At 34.3% G+C, this 11,492-nt stretch overlaps 1 protein-coding gene across 1 annotated transcript in view; it reads right to left on the reverse strand.

Moving 5' to 3' along the window:
- EHBP1 (EH domain binding protein 1) overlaps window positions 1-10,762 on the reverse strand; it is a 403,867-nt gene extending 393,105 nt beyond the window's left edge. Inside the window, exon 1 of the mRNA XM_046660551.1 lies at window positions 10,668-10,762. The gene's annotated coding sequence lies outside the window, so the exon portion shown is untranslated. The remainder of the gene's footprint in view (window positions 1-10,667) is intronic.
- Window positions 10,763-11,492: the final 730 nt, after the last annotated feature.

Consider the following 11,492-nt stretch of genomic DNA (forward strand, 5'->3'; position numbering starts at 1 on the left):
AACAAAATGCTACTGAACAACTATTGGGTCAACAAAGAAATCAAAGAAGAAATAAAAAAATACCTGGAGACAACTGAAAAATGAAAATATGCCATGCCAAAATTTGTGGGATACAGCAAAAGTGGTACTAAGAGGGAATTTAATAGCAATACAGACCTACCTCAAAAAACAAGAAAAATCTCAAAGATTCCAATAGTGTGCTTAAAGGAACTAGAGAAAGAAGAAAAAACAAAGCCCAAAGTCGGTAGAAGTAAGGAAACAATAAAAATCAGAGCAGAAATAAATGAAATAGAGACTGAAAAAATGATAGAAAAATCAACAAAACTAAGAGCTGGTTCTTTGAAAAGATAAACAAAATTGACAAACCTTTAGCTAGACTCACCAAGAAAAAAAGAGAGAAGGCTCAAATAAATAAAATCAGAAATGGAAGAGGAGAAATTACAATGGACACCTCAGAAATACGAAAAATTATAAGGAATACTACAAAAAGCTATATGCCAACAAATTGGATAATCCAGAAGAAATGGATAAATTCTTAGACTCATACAACCTTCCAAAACTGAATCAAGAAGAAACAGAGAATTTGACTGGATCAATCACCAGTAAGGAGATCAAAACAGTAATCAAAAACCTCCCCCAAAATAAAAGTCCAGGACCAGATGGCTTCCCTGGTGAATTCTACCAACATTCAAAGAAGACTTAACACCTATCATTCTCAAATTCTTCCAAAAAGTTGAAAAGGAAGGGAAGCTTTCTAACCCATTCTACAAGGCCAATATCACCCTGATACAAAAACCAGACAAGGACAACACAAATAAAGAAAATTATAGGCCAACATCACCGATGAACATTGAAGCAAAACTCCTCAACAAAATACCAGCAAATTGAATACAACATCATATTTAAAAGATCATACACCATGATCAAGTGGGATTTATTCCAGGGATGCAGTGATGGTTCAACATCTGCAGACCAATCAACATGATGCATCACATTAATAAAACGAAGAATAAAAATCATATGATCATCTCAATAGATGCAGAGAAAGCACTCAACAAGATGCAGCATCCATTAACGATAAAAATTCTGAATAAAAAGGGTATAGAAGGAAAGTGCCTCAACATAATAAAGTCCATATATGACAAACCCACAGCTAATGTCATACCCAACAGAAAAAAACTGAAAGCCATTCCTCTAAGAACAGGAATAAGACAAGGATGCCCCATTTCACCACTCTTATTTAACATAGTATTGGAAGTCCTAGCCAGAGCAATTAGGCAAGAAAAATAAATAAAAGGGATCCAAACTGGAAAAGAAGAAGTAAAACTGTCACTATTTGCAGATGACATGATTTTGTATATAGAAAACCCTAAGGAATTCACCAAAAAAACTATTAGAAATAATAATTGAATAAACTAAAGTTGCAGGATACAAAAATCAGTTGCATTTCTATCTACTAACAATGAAGCAGCAGAAAGAAAGATTAAGAATACAATTTCATTTATAATTGCAACAAAAAGAATAACATGCCTAGGAATAAATTTAACCAAAGAGGTAAAACACCTGCACACTGAAAAACTATAAAACATTGTTGAAAGAAATTGAAGAAGACACAAATAAATGGAAAGATATTCCATGTTCCGGGACTGAAAGAATTAAGTTAAAATGTCCATACTTCTTAAAGCAATCTACAGAGTCAATGCAATCCCTATCAAAGTGCCAACAACATTTTTCACAGAAATAGAACAAAGAATTCTAAAATTTATATGGAACAACAAAAGACCCCAAATAGCCAAAGGATTCCTGAGAAAAAAAACAAAGCTGGAGGTATCACATTCCCTGATTTCAAGATACTACTAAGTTATAGTAATCAAAACAGCATGGTACTGGCACTTAAAAATGTAGACACAGACTGGAACAGAATCGGGAGCCCAGAAATAAACCCACACATCTATGGACAGCTAATTTTTGACAAGGGAGCCAAGAACACACAATGGAGAAAGGAAAGTCTCTTAAATTAATGGTGTTGGGAAAACCGGACAGTCACATGCAAAAGAATGAAAGTAGACCATTACCTTACACCATACAAAAAAATTGACTCAAAATGGTTTAAAACTTGAAGGTAAGACCTGAAACCACAAAACTTCTAGAAGAAAATATAGGCAGTACACTCTTCAACATTAGCAGCATATTTTCAAATACCGTGTCTGACCAGGCAAGGGAAACAATAGAAAAAATAAACAAATGGGGCTACATCAAACTAAAAAGCTTCTGCACAGCAAAGGAAACCATCAACAAAACAAAGAGACAACCTAACAATTGGAAGAAGATATTTGCAAACCATATATCTGATAAGAGGTTAGTATCCAAAATATATAAAGAACCCATACATCTCAACAACAAAGAAACAAACAACCCAATTAAAAAATGGGCAAAAGATCTGAACAGACTTTTCTCCAAAGAAGATATACAGATGGCCAACAGTCACATGAAAAGATGTTCAACATCACTAATTATTAGGGAAACACAAATCAAAACTACAATGAGCTATCACCTCACAACCATCAGAATGGCTATAATTAACAAGACAAAAAATAACAAGTGTTGGAGAGGATGTGGAGAAAAGGGAGCTCTCATACACTGCTGGGGGAATGCAAATTGGTGCAGACACTATGGGAAACAGTATGGCGATTCCTCAAAAAATTAAGAATAGAACAGCCATATGATCCAGCTATTCCACTACTGAGTAATTATCCAAAGAACATGAAAACACGAATGCATAAAGATATATGCACCCCTATGTTCACTGCAGCATTATTCACAATAGCCAAGACTTGGAAACAACTTAAGTGCCCATCAGGGGACGAATAGATAAAGAAGATATGGTATTTACACACAATGGAATACTTCAGCTATAAAAAAAGATTAAATATTGCCATTTGTGACAACATAGATGGAACTTGAGGGCATTATGCCAAGTGAAATAAGTCAGATGGAGAAGGTCAGATACTGTATGATCTCACTCATAAGTAGAAGATAAAAATAACAACAACAACAACCACCAAACACACAGATACAGAGATTAGATTGGTGGTTACCAGAGGGGAAGGAGGCACATGTGTATGGCGATGGATAGTAATTAACCTTTGGGTGGTGAACACGATGTAGACCACACAGAAATCGAAATATAATGATGTACATTTGAAATTTATATAATGCTATAAACCAATGCTACCTCAATTTTAAAAAAAGGATCAATATAAATGCAAATCCAAAATTTACCATCTTTATGAAATTTCATTTTCTTTTCAGAATAAAACTGAGGATCTCAATAATCTTTTCCCATAAAAAGATTATGCTGCAACCCCACACTGAAGTTATTCTTATCACCAATTAGCACAAAGTAATTTACATACAAACATTAGTATAGTATAATCTCACAGGAACTTGGGGAGGTAAAATGAATCTAGCAATATTATCCCAGTTGTTAGAAGGGAAAATAGATACTTGGAGGAGAAAAAAAGTTTGCCTAAGGAAACAATGCAAATTAGTGACTGACTTGGAGTAGAACACGTTTGCTGAGTTTGAGCTTCTGTTTAGTGTGTCAGCTATTGCCGTATTTTCTTCTCATGACCTTGATTAAGATTGTAACTGGTCCTCACCCTCAGGGAATTTATGCTAAAGATTCCACACACACAGAAAAACCTGCTAGAACTAACAAATGAGTTTAGCAAAGTTTCAGGACACAAAATCAACACGCAAATTGTGTTGTGTGCTGTGCTGTGGCAGCATCCCACATAGAATAACTAGAAGGACTTAACAACGAGGATACACAAACATGCACTGGGGCTCTGGGGAGTCGAAAAAAAAAAAAAGAGGAAGATTGGCAACATATGTGAGCTCAGGGTCAATATTCCTTACCAAAAAAAAGGAAATCCTGTCAAATGTTACAACACGGATAAACCTTGAGCATATTACACAAAGTGAAATAAGCCAGTCTCAAAAAGACAATTTCTGCATGATTCCACTTATGTGAGGTATCTAAAACAGTCAAACTCTTAGAAACAGAAAGTAGAATGGCAGGTGCCAGGGGCTGGGTGAAGGACGAAAAGGAGATTTATTGTTCAATACCTATAGAGGTTCAGTTTTGCAACGTGAAAAAGTTCTAGAGATCTGTGGCATAACAGTGTGTGTATATAACATGACTATACACTTAAAAACAGTTAAGATGGTAAATTTTTATGTGTTTTTATCACAATAAAAAAACTTTAGTGTTACAGTATACTATATCTACAAATGTCATAATTACAAACCAATCCCCAATTCAAGAGTTCCAGAGAGTTCAAATGTTTAACTGAATTGGAATATTTAAACTAAATTGGTAGTATGGTACTTCAATATTATTGAAGTACTAATAAATAGATTAAAGGACTGTTAAAAAAAAGTATTTTCTGCTGAAGAATGATTATCCAAAGAAAAACATTTGCTCATTTTGTAATATACAGAGAATGCAGTTTCAAGTTAATTAATTACTATTATGCAAGGTTTGCTACATAGCATTAATTATGATGAACTCATTTGGCTTTTTATAAGAAGAGGAATGTGTTGGTTTGGGAAATACAGCGCTTTCAATGTTTTATTATAAGTTAGACTTTGATAAACCTTGGAACTGCATATGAAAAACAAAGAGTTTTCTAAATAAGTTTTTTTTTAAATGTATATATTTTTTCTGCTTTATCTCCCCAAATCCCCCCTGCTACATAGTTGTATATCTTAGTTGCAGGTCCTTCTAGCTGTGGCCCTAAATAAGTTTTTTTTTTTTTTTAAGATTTTTATTTTTTCCCTTTTTCTCCCCAAAGCCCCCCGGTACATAGTTGTATATTCTTCATTGCTGGTCCTTCTAGTTGTGGCATGTGGGACGCTGCCTCAGCGTGGTCTGACGAGCAGTGCCCAGGATTCGAACCAACGAAACACTGGGCTGCCTGCAGCAGAGCGCGCGAACCCAACCACTCGGCCACGGGGCCAGCCCCCCTAAATAAGTTTTAATGCTGACTCAAAAATACCTTTTAGGGAATAATCTTTGTGGATTTGACATCTGTATAAAATAAAGTCTGTTCTACATTAAAATCATCTATTTGAAGCATCGTCTTTATGTAAATCACTGTACTTGGCATCATAAGAAATATAAAAATGAATTGATTCAATCCCTGGACTCAAGGATCTTGCGCTACCAAGGTAATTTGAAGAATTTCTGATTTCTTAAACTGTGTTCCATTGAATTATTTAACTTTGTAATTCTCCTTGATTCCTCCCTCACCATTAGTTGAAATGCTTTCTTCTCATATCAAAGTGGTTCTCAACCTGAGTCAAAGTTGAACCGCCTGAAGATCTTTTAGAACATACACATGGGATGACCACATCCCCAGACATTCTGGCTTACATAGTCTGCAGTGGGATTTGGACATGTATGTTTTAAAAAATGATCAAGTGCCTGGGGCGAGGGATGGGGAATGGGGAATGACTGCAAAAGAGGAGAAGGTTTCTTTTTAGGGTGATGGAAATGTTCTAAAATTAGATTGTCATGATAGTTGCACAACTTGATACATTTACTAGAAATCATCAAATTCTGCACTTAAAATGAGTTTTATAGTATGTAAATTATACCTCAATAAAGTAGGTAAGAAGGAAAAAAGCTATGGAATATGGCCAAAATGTTACCCAGAGGAGTGTATATTCTTTTTGATGCATCTATTGGTAAGAAAAAGACTGAAAATAAACGAACAGAGCACTCAACATAAGAAACTGGAAAAAGAACAAAAAAATAAAAAGAGAAGGAAGGAAATAACAAAGATAAAACAGAAATTTGATGGAAATAAAACCTGCAATTTGAAAACTAGTTCTTTAAAAAGAAATTTGATGAACAAAACTCTACCAACTCTAATACTAAATAAAAAAGAGAAAAACACAATTATAGCACTGATAGTAAAATAAACATATAACAATAGATATAGGAGACGTTAAAGATATTAAAATAGCATATGCAACTTTATAGCAATACATTGAGAAACTGGATGAAATGGAAGAATTTCTAGGAAAATACAAATTTGCCAAACTATGTACAAGAAAAGGTAAAAAATAGATCAATATCCTTAAATATTTTTAAGTTAGTCAAATATATTCTTCTCTCAAAATTTCCAGGCCCAGGTGATTTTGTGAGTAAATTTTTCCAAACCTTTAAGGTACAGGTAACTTCTACATCATTTAAACTGTTTCAGATTACGGAAAGAGATGGAAATCTGTCAAATTCCTTCTATAAGTTTATCATAATATTTATACCAATACTAGACAAAAATTATACACAAGAAACAAACAATAAAAAATTGTAGTCTAATCTCATCCATGAATATAAGTACAAAGAATTTAAATTAAATATTAGCAAACTAAATATAGCAATAAGTGAAAAAGCAATACATCATGATGAAATAGAATTTAGAAATGGAAGCACAGTTCAACATCAGAAAATCTATTACTTTAATTCATGATATTAACATAGTAAAAGTCATTTACTCAGTTTTATAGATTCAGAAAAGGGAACACCAGTTCTTGACAATTTGTGTGGGTAAGTGTGTGTGTGTGTATGTGAGGAAGATTCGCTCTGAGCAAACATCTGTTGCCAATCCTTCCCTTTTTTCGCTTGAGGAAGGTTAGCCCTGAGCTAACACCCAGGCCAATCTTCCTCTACTTTGTATGTGGGATCCCTCTGCAGCATAGCTGATGAGTAGAGTAGGTCCACACCCAGGATCCAAACCCATGAACCTAGGCCCCTGAAGTGGAGCGCACGGAACTTTAACCACTTGGCCATGGGGCTGGCCCTTTGACAAACATTTTGGTAAGCTAGGAATAAAGAAAAACTTACTCAATTTGATAAAGAGTATCTATCAGAAGTCAATAGCAAACTTTATATGAAATCTTAAAGCAATAGAGAGAGATGTCCATTGGAATCAGAAACAACAAAAAATGCTTGTCATCACTGATATTGTTCAACAATGTTCTGGAAACCCTAACCAATGTAATAAGGTGAAAAAAATTACTTTATTCTTTCTGTGGCTAGATAGACACTTACATACATACACACATACATATGTACACACACATACAGATAATACATAAAAAGAGAGATATTAGAAAAGATAAGACAAAATGTCATGTGTATGTATCTAAAAAAGACAAAAGAATTGATTAAAAAACTATTAAATAAGAGATAGTAGTAAGGAAGACAGACATAAGATCAATATGCAAATTACTGATAGCCTTTGTAGATACCAACAGTAATCAATCAGAAATAATGAAAAAAGACTCCATTTGTATTACCAACTAAACTATCAACTGCAATGGAACAACCTTATCCCAAAATATGCAGGAGATGAAGAAAACTATAAAATTTTCTAGAAAGTATCTAAAAGAACCCAGAAAAAGAGAAAAACATGTTATGATTCTAGATGGGAAGATGTGATGTTATAAAGACAAATTGTCTCAAATTTAAAAGCTCCAATGAGATTTTTTTTTAAAAGATTTTATTTTTTCCTTTTTCTCCCCAAAGCCCCCCAGTACATAGTTGCATATTCTTCATTGTGGGTCCTTCTAGTTGTAGCATGTGGGACGCTGCCTCAGCGTGGTCTGATGAGCAGTGCCATGTCCGTGCCCAGGATTCGAACCAATGAAACACTGGGCCGCCTGCAGCGGAGTGCACAGACTTAACCACTCGGCCACGGGGCCAGCCCCCAGTGAGATTTTTTAATGGAAATTGGCAACATAATTCTAAGTTCATTTGAGTGATTAAATTGCAAAAATTATAAAGCAAGTCATAAGAATAAAAATAATGAGAAGGAACTCAATACTTTAAGTAACAAAGCTTACTATAAAGCTATCATGGCTAAAGTTATAGAATATTGGTACAGAAATAGATCAATGGATAAAATAGTGTTCAGAAACAGATCCATATAAATTCGTAATTTGGCATGTGAAAAATACATCACTTCAAACCATTGTGGAAAGAATGGACTAATCAATAAAGAGTTTGGAGTCAACTGTATGTCCATTTAGGAGAAAAAATTAGAGTTCTCTTAATACTACACATTTTAAAAACTAAATTCCAAAGGGATTAAATTGCTAAATGTAAAAAGGAAAACTTTTAGAATAAAATATAGGAAATCTTTGTATAACCTTGAGATGAAAAGGTCTTCCTAAGACACAGAACTCAGAAGTCACACAGGAGAAGATGGACAAATGACCACATAAAAATATAAAACTTCTGTAAAAGACATTTACAACAGAGAAAGAATACTATCCCTAGTATAAAAACAACTTTAAATAAACAAATTTTAAAAAGGAAAACACCCAACAGGGAAAAAGGCAAAAAATGTGAACAAGTAGTACACTAAAGAACAAAATGCTAAAACAATAAACATGAAAAGATGTTCAGCTTCACCGACAATTAAGAAAATGCAAATTAGAAATGAGATTTCAGGGGCCAGCCCTGCGGCATGGTGGTTAAGTTTGGCTTCGGCAGCCTGGGTTCACAGGTTCGGAACCCAGGTGCAGACCTACACCACTCGTTGGTAAAGCTGTGACAGTGACCCACATATAAAGCAGAGGAAAATTGGCACAGATGTTAGCTGAGGGCTAGCCTTCCTCAGTAAAAAAAGAAAGAGAGAGAGAGATTCCATTTTAATCCATCAAATTACCATAAATCAAACACATTGATGAAATCCAGGGTTGCCTAGGGTATGGGGAAAAGAAAAATCATATACTTCTGGTACAGCGTCAACTATGACAATCTATTTGGAACCACAAGTGTCAAATAACAAATAGCTATCATCACAACACATGAATAACTATCAAAATTAAAAATATTTTTAACTAATACTTTTAGATTTATATTCTATAGTAATACTTGTACAACTGTGCAAGGATATATGTATAAGGAACATTATATGTAATAGCTAAAAATTTGAGACAACCTAAATATCAACAATAGGAGAATGGTTGAACGGATGCTGAAATAGTCATAAAATGGAAACCTCTGTAGCCATTTAAAGATTAGAGGTAAGTCTGATGAATTATTTGTGAAAAGTTATGTAACGATATGCAGAGTATGATTTTTGTGAAAACAAATAAGTATGCCTGCATGTTCTTCAAAGAAGTCTAGAAAGATACCAAAAGTTTGACTGTGTCTACTTGTTGAGTGGAAAGGGGTTGGGGGGATATGTGAGTGGTTGGAGATTTTCACCTACTTTACAAACAGTGTATTCTATAACAACCATATTTATTGAGTTACTTTTTCAATAAAAATAAAATTAACATATACAAACGGATATAATAGACAAGATCAAGTGTACAAAATATATTTCATAGAAATTTATAATTTAAAGCTGAGTGGAATGGAAATAAACTATAACTCCCCAAAATCCTAAACAAGAAAGAATTTGAACTCCAACTCCATTTTTTGTGCATTTGTGTGAATTACAGAAACAATGACAAAATTTAGGGATTTAACTGGTACCAGAACCAAACCTGTATATATTCCAGAACAAAATAATACTGGAGTATTCAAATATTTGTGCATTCTGTTTTGGATCTGGGCCCACCTACACAAATAGACAACACTACAGACATTGGTGCCTTGCTTCTGGATTTCATCCAGATTATCATCCACCTTTTCACTCCAGGAAAGCTATTCCCCACCCTCAGTTTACTCTCAGCTCATTCTCAGTTTATGGTGGGGGGCGGGGCGGGGGGCGGGGTGCAGTTTTGGCCTGTAATACAAATATAGTTCTAAAGCTGAATAATCACTTCTTCCAAAGCACACAAGCCTAGGTCTACAGATCTAGTCTAATGCTGCAAGTATCTTTGGTCTCAATTTGGACTCCAGATTAACATCAAATTTGGTAGCTTTTTCTTTTATTTCAATAGTTTCTTCAAAAGAGGATATAATTTTTCACAAGTAGGTAGATCGAAGCAATAGCCAGGATTGACTACATAGCCATAAAATTTAGTATAATACCAAGATTCATATACTTGCCTCTAAAATTTCAAAGATTTGGCATTACTTTCAGTTCAATGAACTTTTCTTAAAATGGAGCAACTTGGCTAGAGACAATTTATTAATTCAGAGTTTGTAATCTAAGGGCAATTGAAGAAACTTATAGCATGAGTCATGCTCCTCAAAATTTATGAATCTCTTTTGAAATTGTGACTTTATTTCTACTGAATAGTAAGATAATGTTTCAAAATCTGTGATTCCACTGAGCTAAGGGCAGCTCTTCAACAGGAAATAAATGAGGATTTCAGGTAATATCTGCAAAATCCACATGGCCAGTTTGGATCTCAATACCTATACTTCCTTGAACAAATACGTGATATATTTGTTTTTCCTTTCCCAGATTTAAGCTCCATTTCCTCACCTTCTGGCCACATCAGTAAGAAAATACAACCTTGTGAGCCACAATGGAACCTCAAGTTGCATCTCCTGGAGGCATTTAGTTCCCCAAAGACCAAGAGCTGAGAAAACTTCAATTAAAAAAAAAATCAAAAGTTTCCTTGATTTAGCTATTCAACTGCTTTAAAATAAATGAGTGCTGCTTCAATTTCTTTCAAATATCCCATACCTTGGCAACAAGGAAAGGCATTGACACGAGGAAAATTCATAGTCCTCTATCACATCTGGACAATGTTTCACACTTGACAAGTTCACAGCACAAGTTTTCCAGTGACTGAAACAAAGAAAAGATCTTCCTTTGATTAGAAGAAACTGATGGACCCTCTTTTTTTCCTTTTTCTTAGGAGTGTCCCACCTGTGCCAGATAAGCTCATCTTTATTCTGGAAATGTATGGAACTAAGAAGAAGTAAACGGAGGTAGGAAGATAATATCTTAGCTCAAGAGAGTGTCATATAAAGTAATAGGTTACATACTTGCCTATGGCTCATGATCTCTGCAGGCAATTACAAAAGAGGATTTCTAAAACATTTTATCTACAATGACCCAAAATATTTGCATAAATGGTCAAACTTCCAAGATGACTACTTCAAAAGATAATATTCCTTTTGGACAAGATTGTTTTTAAAATAGCAGCATCATTATCTTATCTTTGCCTGGTAAATTCAATTCTTCAATATCCCTGAAAATAGCTGATAAAAGTAAAAAAATATCAGTGCCGTAGTAATGGTTACAATTCATTTTTTAAAGCTTTTTATTTTGAAATAATTATAGATTCACAGGAAGTTGGCACCTATAGCATAAAGAGTCCCACGTACCCTTCACTGTGTCATCTTATATAACCATACTATAATAAAACTAGGAGATTGATACTGGTACATTACTGTTAATGTACCAATCACAGTTGCTATGTTACTCAGTCGTCACCATTTTTTTAACCTGCATTCATGTGTGTGTGTGTGTGTAGCTTTATACAGTTTAATCCCATGTATAGAT

Source organism: Equus quagga, chromosome 5, assembly GCF_021613505.1.
Source record: "Equus quagga isolate Etosha38 chromosome 5, UCLA_HA_Equagga_1.0, whole genome shotgun sequence".
In the NCBI taxonomy this organism is placed as follows: domain Eukaryota; kingdom Metazoa; phylum Chordata; class Mammalia; order Perissodactyla; family Equidae; genus Equus; species Equus quagga.